This window comes from Triticum aestivum, chromosome 6A (assembly GCF_018294505.1).
Source record: "Triticum aestivum cultivar Chinese Spring chromosome 6A, IWGSC CS RefSeq v2.1, whole genome shotgun sequence".
In the NCBI taxonomy this organism is placed as follows: domain Eukaryota; kingdom Viridiplantae; phylum Streptophyta; class Magnoliopsida; order Poales; family Poaceae; genus Triticum; species Triticum aestivum.
In genome coordinates, this window is record NC_057809.1 from 604,661,507 (window position 1) to 604,676,834 (window position 15,328).

Genomic DNA, 15,328 nt, shown 5'->3' on the forward strand with positions numbered 1-15,328 from the left:
GAGTGCAAGAAAGCAGGCTAAAGTCTCTAGATCAAGTACTGAAGCTGAATACAAAGCTTTGGCGAATGCCACAGCTGAAGTAATGTGGATACAGACACTACTTTATGAACTTGGAATTAAGACTGCAAAAGCAGCTAGATTATGGTGTGATAATATTGGTGCAACCTATCTATCAGCCAATCCTGTTTTTCATGCAAGCACAAAGCATATTGAAGTTGGTTTCCACTTTGTCAGAGAAAGAGTAGCTAGAAAGCTCCTTGAAATTCAGTTCATTCCTACTGGAGATCAACTTGCTGATGGATTCACAAAGCCTCTCACTATGAGGAGGTTAGACGAGTTCAAGTACAATCTCAACCTTGGTCGAAGTTCGTGAGGTTTAGATTGAGGGGGTGTGTTAGAATATGTATAGGGTAGTTTCATTCAAATTGTAATCTATCTCTATCTCTATCTCCTTTCTTTCCTCCCCAAGTTACCTCCTGTACCGAACCAACTTGGGATCTTCTCGATCTCTTGATCTCTCCTTGTACTCCAAGGCATTGCCAATATATATACACATGCGGCCCGAGACAAAGGGTTCAACGCTTCCAACCAAACTTACACTACCACCTACGAGGTAATATATTTGTCACCCGTTATATATAGATCATAACAAAAATAACGACCTATATCAGTTTGGAGCGTTGTAAAGTTTATTATCATTCTTAGACATATTCTGTGAGTGCGCTTATCTAGCGTGTACCGTATACTGGATACCCGCACAATTCACTTGGATTATCTTTTGGTCAGAAGGACAGTTGACTTAATTTGATTAGCAAGCCAAACATCATTTACATTGTAATTTCAGTAACTTAAACTAGCTAGCATCGTCCCTCGTATCAGCACCAAAGGACCACTTAGCTCATAATAGAAGAAAACTGAGAAGCAAGTTATATATGGTGTGCTAAATTTCTTTTATAATCTACTAAACCAACATATATAGTTGTTGGTAACATTTCCACTTGTTGTAGGTTATCTAGCAGTGTATGCACAGGCTCCGTTTGTATTCTATTCTTCAGCGATCGCCGAAAATTGTTTGCAGACATGTGTACACATTTGGAACCGGAGGACACATATGTCTTTACCCAACAGTGCTGGCGGTATAGTTTGAGGATTGCCCCGCTCCCCCTCCCCTTGCCTTAGGCATTGCATAGTCCCAGACGACTTTGTTTTTTTCTGCATTGTTTAGAGTAGGCTGGATGTGAACTTGTTTTGATTGTATTCCATTCGTGCGACATTATGAGTCAAAAAGCGCCCTTTATCAGAAAAATAAAAGTTTTGGGTCATAAACAACTAACTACTCAAGTGATAAAACCTAAAAACTTGATCTCAATCATCTTAATATAATCTAACGCAATGCTATCTCATTCTAAGACATCCCAACCTTTTATAAACAAGCTAAAACACTTCATTACTATTTTTACACAAATTGTACAACAAAATATGTTGTAATAGTAAAAGATGGCTCTGCGAGTCAACTTGATTGGAAAGTTAAACTGCATGTTTTAGTGGATTTGATGATCTAAGGCATTGACTGCATCATTTTATAGAACTTAATCTTTTCAGGACTATGGTACGTACTCACACAAACTAATACATGATTTGATTATATTTGTATGAGGTGAAGATGACTAACATTATTTGCTTGTATGTGCAATACATATACTTCTTTAAAGTTATACCACATCCGCAAGATGAACATTATATTAGTGCATTCCTTAATAAAAGTACAATTATGTCGATACTTTCGTTTAATAACTCTTTCCTTACATTTTTAAAACGACAAGGTTGTTGAATTAATTCAGCTATTGGAAACTATGTTTATGTCTAAACACGAACCAAGAAAAGAGATGTAGTATATAAACTTAATTATTTAAAATGTACGACATTTCATTCAGTAAATTCAGTGAACAACTAATGGTCTGAAGAGTCCTCTCAGTAGGAATGTCTCCTTTGGTTCGCACTTGTGTGGCGGCTATTACCAAACCCGTAAAATCTTGAGAAAGGCGTTTTGGAGGCCGAGCTCCATGGAGGCCTTTATTTTTGAAAAATTCAAATTCAAACTTTTATGGTTCAAAAAATTCTGAAAAAAAATATGCGTGTATGTAAGGATGTAACTCACATGTGTAAAAATTCATGATGAAATTTCTTGAGTTGCAACCTATACAAAAAATACAAATTCATGGTCTGGGAGGATGAATAGTATCATGTGTTAAACATCCTCAGATTTGTCTTTTTTACACAACCCTCATTTCAATGTATTTTGAACTGAAAATTTTCACACTTCTGTATTATGCCTTCATATATATCTGTAATTTTTTTCCAGAATTTTTTGAAATGTAAAAATATGAATTTTAATGAAATTTCAAAGTTGAATTTGGAGGCCTCACTGGAGCCCGAGCTCCAAAAGGGATTTCCGGTAAAATCTAGGCTAGGAAGATTGGAAGAATGACATAGTGCAACACAAGTCAGAGTGTACAACAATTCAGGAGCGGATGCATTATGCACACTAAAGCGGAAGTATGCACCAAAGAGACAACTTTCGAAATTTCTATCATTATCTCTATGAAACATAGCACATTAGATAAGATCAATTATGCATTTCTGGAAACTTTTTTTCTAGAAAGCCAAACTTTAATTTTGTGTGGCATATGTGTGATCGGAGAGCTTGCATACGCCATGGCAGTCATGTCTTCTTCCTGCCTATATAAAGCACCCCGTTAGCAACCTTACAATTCAGGCGAAGAGTTTCAACCAACACTGAGAGCTCCTCTCCTAATCTCTCCCTTCTCTCCAACAGGAGTCTGGGGTTAGAGAGAGAGAGAGAGAGAGAGAGAGAAAGAGAGAGAGAGAGAGAGAGAGAGAGAGAGAGAGAGAGAGAGAAGTGCAAAAACAATCTCTCGCCCCACTGTTATACCAAGTTCACATCCATCTCACTGTTATATATCTTTGTATCACAATGGCTGGCCTATCCCTGGAGCACCCTTGGGCATTCGCCTTCGGTCTCCTAGGTGCATACTATTCTCATCACATGCAAAAGATCATTTTCCTTGAATTACCCCTTGTACTATGGTAGTTCTTGTTTACAGCAGCTATTTGCTAGTGCAGTACTAGTAGACTCCTTTGTGTCCTTAAAGATCGGCCTTTTGCAACATCTATCTATATTATCTTTTTTTGCTTGCCACTTGCCACTGATTGATTGATTAATTGATGTAGCCTAGTACTAGCTCTAGTGACATCTAGCTCGGTGCACCATGAACCCATAAAGAAACAACAACAAAGCAAATTGCATATTTTTTTCTCAAAGGATAAAGCACATAAAAGAAAGATGTACTAACTGTGTCGTGCAATTATCGCAACTCATCGCTTACTTTGGTAACTTTGTGCCGTGCAGGCAACATCATCTCTTTCACGAGCCTCCTGGCCCCCATGTAAGCGACTGTCTATGTTTTCTTTTTCATTTGATTGATCATATCAATATGTCTTCCCATAACTTATCTGTACATACTAAATTTATCAGACCAACATTCTACCGGATCTACAAGAGCAAATCCACGGAAGGGTTCCAATCAGTGCCCTATGTTGTGGCGCTGTTTAGCGCGATGCTATGGATCTTCTACGCGCTGGTCAAGTCCGGCGAGGGCCTCCTAATCACCATCAACGCCGCAGGCTGCGTCATCGAAACCGTCTACATTGTCATGTACCTCGTCTACGCCCCAAGGAAGGCCAAGGTCTTCACGGCCAAGATCATCCTTCTCCTCAACATCGCGGCTTCGGGCTCATCCTCCTCCTCACCCTCGTCGCCTTCCACGGCGAGAGACGCGTCGTCTCACTCGGCTGGATCTGCGTTGGCTTCTCCGTCTGCGTCTTCGTTGCCCCACTCAGCATCATTGTGAGCCCCTTTTGACCGACAAACCTCATACTTCAGCTCATGGCGCGACCTCTTGTACGTGTGTCAACTAACTTTGATGTGTTCCATTCCCCAGGGACGAGTCATCAAGACCAAGAGTGTGGAGTACATGCCCTTCTCCCTCTCCCTCACGCTCACCCTCAGTGCCGTCGTCTGGTTCCTCTACGGCCTGCTCATCAAGGACAAATACGTCGCGGTAATTTAAACATCATCCAACCCTTCTTTTAATTTGCCGACAGATACGCATTCTATTCGCAAGCATGAGCACTGACGAGTGGCAATTAACTTTTTGTTTGCTGCTCCCAAACATCCTTGGCTTCACCTTTGGGATGATCCAGATGGCCCTCTACATGTTCTACATGAACGCGACGCCGGTGGTGAGCGATCTGAAGGAGGGGAAAGAGGGGATGAAGATGCCGGCGGAGGAGCACGTGGTGGTGATAAACGTTGGCAAGATCGAAAAGAGCTCTGGCGCCGTGGTTCGCCCAGTCACCGCCGTTCCGGCGGCGCCGGGGCAACAAGTGATGGCGCTGGACTCTGTCCGTTCTGTCGATGTGGTCTAAATTCATGCATGCAGGCTTGGTTCATGCATGAGTCGTCCAAGCTTTAATATTCGTGCAACTTTTTTGGAAGGTCACGCCTGCAGGGCATGCATGATGCCTCTTTTCTGTTAGATCAACGTGTTGATTGTATGAGGCATAATAAACCATTTAATAGCTGCTAACTCGCTTTCACCACGCCCTTTGTTAACTCATGAGATTAAGTCTTTTTTTTTCTCTATAAGAGGTTATTGCGATCCGTTGTTTCGTCTTGATTTTATTTGCGCCGACAGGGTTTTAAATATGTTATGGTGGGTTTTTTTTAGTATATCTGGTGTGCTACTAGAGATGATATTTATTCTTAGAGGAGATTGCAGTTGTTCGGTGCGGGGTTGTAGTGTCCTTACACATTTCGACCTCGGTGTGAGCTTCTGGTCGGTGTGTGAGTCCCTTGAGAGCTCATATCTATGCTGAAACCATGGAATTGTTGCTATACGTTCACATGACTCTGCCCACTGATCTCTCGCTCGCTCATCTAGGCTCCCTGCCCCACTAACTTGCTTAGCATTTTTCCGCCCACTCTACTTCTATCTTATAACAATTTGGCTATCTTTTTTATTTGAAATGTTAGTTAAATCAAAAGATGTTTACAGATTTTAGAAAAATCTTAGTTTTTTTAAAAAAATGTCACAAACTAAAACACCCATGATTTTTCAAAAAATATTTGGGAATTTCTAAACTATTCGTGGATTTCATAAAATATTCACAAAAATATTTAAAAAAGTTTACAAACTCTAAAAAATGTTCCAAAACCTTAAAAATATTCAAGAGTTAAAAATATGTTCATGGATCAAAAAAAAGTTTAATTATTTTTAAATATCTTCAAAAATTTAAATGTTCACAATTTTCAATAAATATTCATGAGTTAAATTTGAAAAGACATAAAATAAATAATAAAAAGAAAAAATAAATGAAAAACAAACCTGGACCTCAAACAATGACACACATCATTACAGGCGGGGCCCAATGACCCCAACAGCCGTTGTTGCACCGGGAGGCTCCAAATCTAGAGGGCTTCACAGATTTGCAGTGCAGAATGCAGGTGAGAGTATTGTAACCCAAAAATGCTAGACATACAAAGATTTACAAACTTTTTCCATCTAACAACCAATCACAAACTTCTTCCTCCTGATTTTTATGAAGGTGGGCCGTCCCGCTTACTTGTTGACCAATAAAAACTAACCCACCTGTAAAAGCCTGTAAACTGTTTGTACGTGTAGCATTGCCGATTGTAACCCATCCGGAGTTTCCCGAGAAGAATTTGCTCTGTGCACTGCAGGAAAAACTACATATATCGAGCGTACGGGAAAACTGCCCATGCCCATGCCCATGTCGAGTGTTATTTTACGGGGTGCTCGTTATACTATGCCAAATACCTCTAGAAAGACTAAAATGCATTGTAGGTCCTCGAACTATTTCGAAGATGTCATGTAGGTCCTCAAACTATGAAAAGTGTCATCTAAATCCTCAAAAATCTTTGAACTGTAATAAGTGTGTATATATGTGACACCTCCGAAATAGTTTAAGGACCTACATGACACCTTTGAAATAGTTTGAGGATCAGGATGACACACATATTGCACTTTGAGGACATGGATGACGATTTTCATAGTTCGAGGACTTACGTGACACTTCTAAAATAGTTCGAGGACCTATGATGCACTTCACTCCTCTAAAAATAACTCGATATATATACAGTACTCGGCATACAATCCAATACACCAAGCACCTTAAATAATTCACTCTGCACACACAAGGTACTCGGCACGCACAATAAAAACACTCGGCTTGCACAAGGTACTCGGCAAATGGTTTACCACGAGTTCCCTTTGGCAGTAGTAGTTGATGGAGCTGTTAGAGCATCTCTAGTAGATCCTTAAAATCGCAAACTGTAAAACTGAAAGACAGGTCGAGAAAAATGCATTTTAAGAGTTCATTTCAGCTACGGCCGAATAGATGCTGTAAAATAAACTGTAAAACTGGGATAAGAGCTCATTTCTCCGGTCCGGCCGCTGCCGCCCCTTCCCTCAGCCAGCCGCGCCGGCTGCGCCCAACCCCATCGCACGTCGGCCGTGCCCCGTCCCTGCCGGCCACGCCCCATCACCACGCCGGCCGCGCCCAGCCTCGCCGGCCATGCCTCGTCGCCTCCGCCGGCCGCGCCCAGCCACGACCCGTCGCCTCCGCCGTTCACTCCTTGCTCTATTGCTAGTCGCGCCGGCCGAGACGTGCCTGTCTGCCTGCCGCGCCGGGAGGATTCCGGCGGCCAGGAAGAGGTCATGGGAGGCCACAGCGATATCGAGCTCGTCCAATTTGAACCGGCGGCGATCGATTGCGGTGTCTAGCGGCCTTTTCCGATGTGCAGTGATGAATTCCGGCGAGTTTAGGACGGATTCCGGCAAACTCCGCGGCAATGTATTTGCTCCGACGAGATTTGACCGGTATACGGGGCCCCCTAGGTTCGGCCTTCCAACCTCCAAATATAAGGGTTTCGGGTGTGCATTTTCGGTGGCTCTTAAAAAATTTATGGGTTGAACCACTTTTACGGTTTCTGTTGGGGATATAACTATTAGGTATGACCCGCCATGAGGGGCCGGGTTATACCAACGACGGTTCATTAACACGAAGCCCATGAAGGTATTGATGATGGCGATTCATGAAGATGACTACTAAGAGCCCAAGGCCCAAAGACGGCTTAAGGCCCGTGGGTATAAATCGCCATATATGTATGACTTGTATTGTAAGACATGTGTACTTAGTCACCGAGCCGGACATGTTGTTATGAACTGGTCGGGACTCTGTAAGCCGCAGGGCGTCAACCTGAGTATATAAAGGGATGACCCTGTGGCAGTTTAGGGCAAGAGACAACAGACCAAAAGCTAGGTCAAACGTATTCGCTCCCTAGTAATCGAGACATAAGCAATACCACCTCAACTGGAGTAGGCCTTTACCTTCACCGCAAGGGGCCGAACTAGTATAAACTCATGTGTCCTTTGTCCCGTTTAACCCCTCTAAGCTAACCTAGTGCGATGGCTCCACGACTAAGTCCTCACACTAGGACATATGCCATGACAATTCCACGACAGTTGGCGCCCACCGTGGGGCCAGCGCACGGTGGTTTCGAGTTCTTAAAGGGAAACTTCGAAGGGATCAAGGGATACGCTGTGGGCCGGATGACCAAGAGTCGCCGCGGAAAGATCTACATAGACGATGCGGGCTAGGGCCCCAAGGCCAGCTCAATTGAGTACGGGTACCGGGTCCCCTTCAACGGAATTCATGTTTTCATCAGCAAGATCGGCGAACCGGGCCCTGAGCCGGACATCTGCACCGACATCATCGAGACGGCTCAGCGTGCACGACCCGCCCGGGTTCAAACCACCGTGAAGCACGCCCTCGTTGGATTCATCCATGGGGCGGAATTTGAGGAAGGATTCGTGTCTGGCGGTGAGACGGCCATCTTTTCTGATGGTGAGTCGTCCACAGGCGAGACTACCTCATTATATCAGCTACAAGACGGCAGGCTTGGGGGCTGTTCCCATGGTGACAGCATTCCGGGCCCCTATAAGCCGCCGAGCTGGTTTGTGATCTTCATGGCCGGTACGCAATCAATGCAGAATTCTTCGACTGCAGCGGCAATGATTTCTGGGTCAGCAACGACGACGGCGGCCGGGGCAGGAGGCCCTGTGCGCCCGCCAGCTCAGGTCACGTCCGACTTATTGGACACGTTGACAACATTGTTGACAGTAGAGGTAAACCCGGCAAATCAAGCTCAACACAACACGGAAGTTGCAAAGCTACGAGATGAGATAGCTCAGGCCAAGGAAGATTTGGCAGCTGAGGACGCAAGGATGACTGCGGAGCGAGCCGCTCTAGATGCTCAGGCACAACGGATCCAGGCTGATTCCTTCCGGCTCTCGTTGGATCAGAATGCTTCAAACGACGTCTTGAGGAGAGGGCACCGCAGTCGTATGCCCCTAGTTTACGAGGCGAGGAACCTCTTCAACACACCTGGTGCAGGGACCAGTGACCCGCCAGGGGTAAACTGGGCGATGGCTGCACCTGTGACAGGAGCACCAGCTCAACCACGCACGACAGATCCGCCTCGTCAGAATAATATCCTGCCACAACATATGTGCCAACGCCACCGGGTCATTATTCTAACCCTTTGGATAACATGATTGTTGCGGCGTCGCGATTGGCGGCTCTCCCAATTGAAGGTGAATCTCTAGCTGCGGTTGAAACACGGAGGGCTAGAGAGCTTCTTCAGACAACATTGGTGCAGCAGGAGGCTTATTCTTACATCCGTGAGAGGATCCATTCAACTCCTCGCCCAAGCCGGAGCTATAGTAGACACATGGACTCCCCGGCGGTGTCAAGCAATGAGCAGCGTCGTAACCCACCCCGTGGACATGACCCGCCCCGTAACACTCAGGCCCCGATGGATCAGGATAGAGCACGTTGGGAGGCTGAGCTGGCGGTTCAGTACGCGGTTCATCAACCATCTCCGGTTCATCCGACAACTTCGGTGGAGGCAGGTGTGACCTCTAGAAGCACGGGTGTACCATGTTTAGTGCCGGCTCTGCGTAATGAGCGTCTGCCCAAGGATTTGAAATGACCTTGTAAGGTGCCCAATTACACAACCGACTTACCCCCTGAGGCGTGGATTGAGAGTTACGAGATGGCTATGGAGCTGCTAGAGGTTAGCGATGCTGCATGTGCCAAATACTTCACCATGATGCTGGATGGGACGGCTCGTACTTGGTTAAAGGGGCTGCCTGCCAACTCCATCGAATCGTGGGCTGAGTTAAAAGCCCGGTTCATCCAGAACTTTAAAGATACGTGCAAACAACCCATGTCAATTGTGGATTTAGATGCTTGTGCCCAAGAGGAAGACGAATCAATGACCCATTGGGTGCGCCGGGTCAAAGCCATCCTACATTCATCGGATAACATCAACACCGGCTCAGCGGTCCTCATGTTAGAGAAGAATTGCCATTTTTCCTCTTAAACAGAAGTTACGGTGGCTCAAGCGCCACTGCAATGATATGGGGGAGCTGATGGCGGATCTAATTAAATATGCCGACTCTGATAGTACCAAGGACCCCGAGTCTGATGATGAAAAGGCGGGAAAGGGAAAGGAGAGCTGCAACACTAAGGGCCAGCATCATAACCCGGTGAGTCAGGGGGCAACGATAAACGCAAGGCTGATAATAATTTTGATTTTGTGGCTAATACCAACATGCAGAACAATGGTCAGCATCGTCAAGGAAAGCCGCCTCCTCGGACAGGAGGGTCAGGTATAAATCTGGAACAGATGATGAATCAGCCTTGCCCAAAGCATGGTACGTGGGACAGGCCATCCACGCACCTTTGGAAGGACTGGCACATTATGAAGGCATTCAAAAATTCCGACTTGTTCTAGAACAATCATGGGCCAGGCGGCGGCTCAGGTTCCGGCTCTTATGGTTCGGGTCACGGGGACGGCGGTCCTTATTCTGGCTTCCAAGGCAATCAAGGAAATTAAGGCAACCAGGGAGGTTTTCATCAACAGTCTAGTCAGGGGAATCAGCAGCAACAATCTGGGTATCAGAGTAACCTGAAACAGTTGAGTAGTGGGCAGTACCACGTCTTCACCACAAGTTTATGCAAGCGGGATCAGAAGCTCCATAAAAGGGTTGTGAACGTCGTTGAGCCAACAGTTCCCCGTTACTTGCGCTGGTCTGAGCAACCCATTGTGTGGAGCCGTGAGGATCACCCGCCCCGGATTGATAATCCGGGCCACTTAGCTTTAGTAGTGGCACCTCAGGTTGGAGGATATAAATTCACTAAGGTACTCATGGACGGAGGTAGCAGCATCAATATCCTTTATTATGAAACTTTCCGTCGCATGGGATTGACTGATAAAAAACTTAAACCGTCAAACACCGTCTTTCACGGTGTGGTGCCTGGTAAGTCGGAGTACCTAGTTGGTAAGATAGCCCTGGAGGTTGCTTTTGGAGATGATTACATTTCCAGGTCTGAGACATTGACCTTTGAAGTGGTTAATATCAAGAGCCTTTATCATGCTCTGTTTGGGCGGCCGGCTTATGCCAAGTTCATGGCACGGCATTGTTATGTTTATCTGCAGCTCAAGATGCCGGGTCACAAAGGGACTATCACAGTGCATGGAAGCCAGAAGATAGCTTTGGAGTGTGAAGAAGGTGATGCGGCTTATGCTGAGTCTGTCTGTGCAACAGAGGAGTTAAAGTTTTACAAAGATAATGTTGAGCCGGCCGATATGGCATCTTTGAAGAAGTCAACTATGGAGCACGATCCAGTCTTGAAGTTTAAAGCGGCGGATGGCACCAAGCCAGTTGATTTCGTTCCTGGCGATTCATCCAAGCAGTTCAGCATCAGTGCTAATCTGGATCCGAAATAGGAAAGCGCGCTTATCGAGTTCATCCGTGAGAACCGGGACATCTTTGCATGGAAACCTTCTGATATGCCAGGTGTACCGAGGGAACTCGCTGAGCACACTTTTAATATTGATCCAAAGTTTAAGCCGGTCAAGCAGTTTCTTCATCGTTTTAATGAAGAGAGGCGTAAAGCTATTGTTGAAGAAGTGGCCCGGCTCTTGGCATCTGGGTTTATTGTTGAAGTTTTTCATCCTGAGTGGTTGGCTAACCCGGTGCTGGTGCTTAAGAAGAAAGACACGTGGCGTATGTGTGTGGATTACACGGACTTAAATAAGGCTTGTCCGGCTGATCCCTTTGCTCTCCCTCGTATTGATCAGATTATTGATGCTACGGGGGGTTGTGAGCATTTGAGTTTTTTTGGATGCTTATTAAGGACCAGGAGAAAACAGCTTCCATTACTCCGTTTGGAGCCTTCTGCTATGTATCTATGCCTTTTGGGCTCAAGATCGCCCAGACGACTTACCAATGGTGTGTGCAAAATTGCCTTCATGATCAAATCAGGCGTAATGTGCATGCCTATGTGGATGACATTGTGGTGAAATCCAGAAATAAGGAAACCCTGATTGATGATTTTAAGGAGACCTTTGACAACCTCCGGGTTTATAAGATGATGTTTAACCTGGCCAAGTGTATTTTTGGTGTGCCAGCTGGCAAGCTATTGGGTTTTCTAGTTTCAAAATGGGGTATTGAGGCTAACCCGGAGAAGATAAAAGAAATCACCTCTCTGGTTAAGCCAGCGTCTATTAAGGATGTTCAACGCGTGGCGGGTCATATTGCGGCCTTAAGCCGGTTTATAAGCTGGTTGGGTGAGAAGGCTATTCCTCTGTACCAGATGATAAAGAAGACAGATCACTTTGTCTGGAATGATGCTGCTGATCAGGCATTCGAGGCCTTGAAGAAACAATTGGCTGAGCCGCCAGTTCTTGCTGCTCCCATTGACAAGGAGCCCTTGTTGTTATATGTGGCTGCCAATAGCCGAGCTGTCAGTGTTGCCATTGTGGTGGAAAGTAAGGAAACAGGCAAAGAATATCCGGATCAACGGTCGGTTTACTACATCAGTGAGGTCCTTATTGAGTCCAAACAGAGGTATCTGCATTGGCAGAAGCTGGTGTATGGGTTTTTTATAGCTAGCCGGAAGCTTAAGCAGTATTTTCTGGGTCATCCTATCACTGTGGTTAGTTCTGCCCCCTTAGGGGATATCATTCAAAACAGAGAAGCCACAGGTCGGGTAGCCAAGTGGGCCATTGAGCTTGGGCCTCATGGTTTAAAGTATGTGCCCCGTACAGCCATCAAGTCTCAAGAACTTGTGGATTTTATCAATGATTGGACAGAGTTACAGACGCCTGAGGAGAAGCCGGATAACACGTATTGGACTATTCACTTTGATGGATCCAGGCAGTTGGAAGGCTCGGGGGCTGAAGTTGTATTAACATCCCCACGAGGTGATAAATTTTCTTATGTTCTCCAGCTGATGTTCCCTTGTACTAATAATGCAGCTGAGTATGAGGCCTTGCTCCATAGTCTTCAGATGGCTAAGGAGATGAGTTTAAGTCGGGTGCGGTGTTTCGGCGACTCAGATCTTGTGGCTTAGCAAGTTTCTGGCACTTGGGACTCTAAAGATCCACTCATGGCGGCTTACCATCGAGAGCCTGATGCTATTGCGGGTCACTTTAAGGGTTATCAAGTTGAACATGTTGATCGCAGGAAAAATGAGGTGGATGATGCTTTAAGCCGATTAGGGTCTCAACGTAAGCCGGTGCCACCTAATACTTTCCTGGATATTCTGCATAACCCTTCTGTTAAATTGCCTATAGAGGAGGATCTGACTATTCCTGACCCGGAAGCACAACTGGTGGCAGCTCTTCTTCGATTCCTAATTGGACAGTTCCATATTTGGCTTATATGGCCCGGGGCGAGTTAGCTGAGGATGAAACTTTGGCTAGACAGATAACCCGGTGGTCTAAGTCAATGACTATTGTCAATGGAGAATTGCATCATCGTAGTGTCACAGGGGCGTTTCAATATTGTGTTTCTCCTGAAGAAGGCTGTGAGATTCTATGAGAGATTCATGAAGGGGATTATGGTCATCATGTCGGGTCTAAATCTCTCGTAGCCAAAGCTTTTCGTCATGAATTCTATTGGCTGATGATGCACGCTGATGCGGAGGATCTAGTCAGTAGATGTGATGGTTGTTAGAAGTTCGCATGACGCGCCCATGTGTTGGCTCAAGAGTTGAGGATGATTCCAATTACTTGGCCGTTTGCAGTCTGGGGGCTTGGTACGGTTGGACCTTTCAAAAAGTCCAAAGACAAAAAGACACGTCTCCTGGTGGCGGTTGATAAGTTTACAAAGTGGGTTGAAGCAGATCCGGTTAGTAAATGTGACGCGGCAACGGCGGTTCAATTCATGAAAAAGGTGATTTTCCGCTTTGTTTTTCCCACAGTATTATAACTGATAATGGCACTAATCTATCCAAGGGGGCCATGTAGGAATTTTGTCAATGTGAGCACACCCGGCTTGATGTATCATAAATGGCTCACCCCCAGTCTAATGGTCAAGCTGAGAGAGCTAATTAAGAGATCCTAAAAGGCATCAAGCCCCGGCTTATGGTTCCCTTACAAAGGACGCCGGGTTGTTGGGTGGAGGGGTTACCTTCCATGTTATGGAGCATTAATACCACCCCCAATAGATCTACGGGTTACACACCCTTCTTCATGGTCTATGGAGCAGAGGCGGTTCTCCCCAGTGACATCCATCATGATCCACCGCATGTGGCGGCTTACGTTGAAGCTGATAATGAAAAGGCACATCAAGATGCACTTGACCTATTAGATGAGGAGCGTGACCTCGCGGCGGCTCGATCAGCGATTTATCAGCAAGATTTGCGTCGTTATCACAGCGCCGGGTTAAGACCAGAACCTTTCAAGAAGGTGACTTGGTGCTCTGGCTTATTCAGGTTCAAACTGATATGCATAAGTTATCCCCATCTTGTGAAGGGCCTTTCGTGGCCAGCAAGAATGTGAACAATGGATCATACTACCTTGTCGATGTTCGAGACCGCAAGGACTCACGCACGTCAGAGGAGGAGACCCGCCGGCCGTGGAATATTACTCATCTTCGGCCTTACTATACTTGAGCCACCGGCTCTTACAATGTACATATTTTGACAATGTATATATTATGATGATTATAATAAAGTCGGCATCCCTGATAAAGCAGGGCCTCTGCCATTTTCATTTCCAAGAATAATGAAGTCTTTTTCATTACAGAAAGGTCACTTGGGGGTTGCCTGTTCAAACATAGGTGTATTCACCAAAGAGAACAAGTGTTACTACCCTCTTGACCGAATATGTCACTTGGGGGCTTCCTGTTCAAACATAGGTGTATTCACCAAATAGAACATAGCGTTACTACCCTCGTGATCCATCTATCAAGCCAATATGATGATTTCATAAGAGCATAGCTCTAGTTACCTTGTTAATTCGGCTATCAAGCCAATATGATAATTTCATAAGAGCACAGCTCTGATTACCTTGGGAATTCGGCTATCAAGCCAATATGGTAATTTCATAAGAGCACAGCTCTGATTACCTTGGTAATTCGGCTATCAAGCCAATATGATAATTTCATAAGAGCACAGCTCTGATTACCTTGGCAATTCGGCTATCAAGCCAATATGGTAATTTCATAAGAGCACAGCTCTGATTACCTTGGTAATTCGGCTATCAAGCCAATATGATAATTTCATAAGAGCACAGCTCTGATTACCTTGGTAATTCGGCTATCAATCCAATATGATAATTTCATAAGAGCACAGCTCTGATTGCTTTGGTAATTCGGCTATCAAGCCAATATGATAACTTCATAAGAGCACAACTCTGATTACCTCAGGATTTCGGCTATTAAGTCAGTATTATAACTTCATGACTATAGCTCTAACCTACTTGGAGGTTTAATGACCGGGTTACAAAGACCAAAGAGAGTCTATTGCACAGCACAGTTCAAACATAGGTATATAATGAACCGACAGCACATGATGATATTAAGTACTTGGAAGTATTGTTTTCTAAGCTTTGGGTTATCTCCCTAACTGCTTTGGTATGGTAAGACGACAGTTTAATCACATATCACAGGTATGATATTTTTTATTATATTTGAACCAACTCTGGTTATACACTGCTTTAGTCACCAGTGGTTTTATATGGGGTATTATGACCCGCCTGCGGTAAACCACCAGGTCTATTTTGATCTACTTGTGTGCAGGGTAATGATAAATTTCATCTGCATAAATTGACGATACCATAAGCATAAAGTGGTATGCTTTTCAAGTG

The 15,328-nt window shown here is 45.0% G+C and overlaps 1 pseudogene; it reads left to right on the top strand.

Annotated features, from left to right (window-relative positions):
• Positions 1-2,764: 2,764 nt before the first annotated feature.
• Positions 2,765-4,670, top strand: LOC123131309 (bidirectional sugar transporter SWEET13-like; annotated as a pseudogene).
• The last annotated feature ends 10,658 nt before the right edge of the window (positions 4,671-15,328 follow it).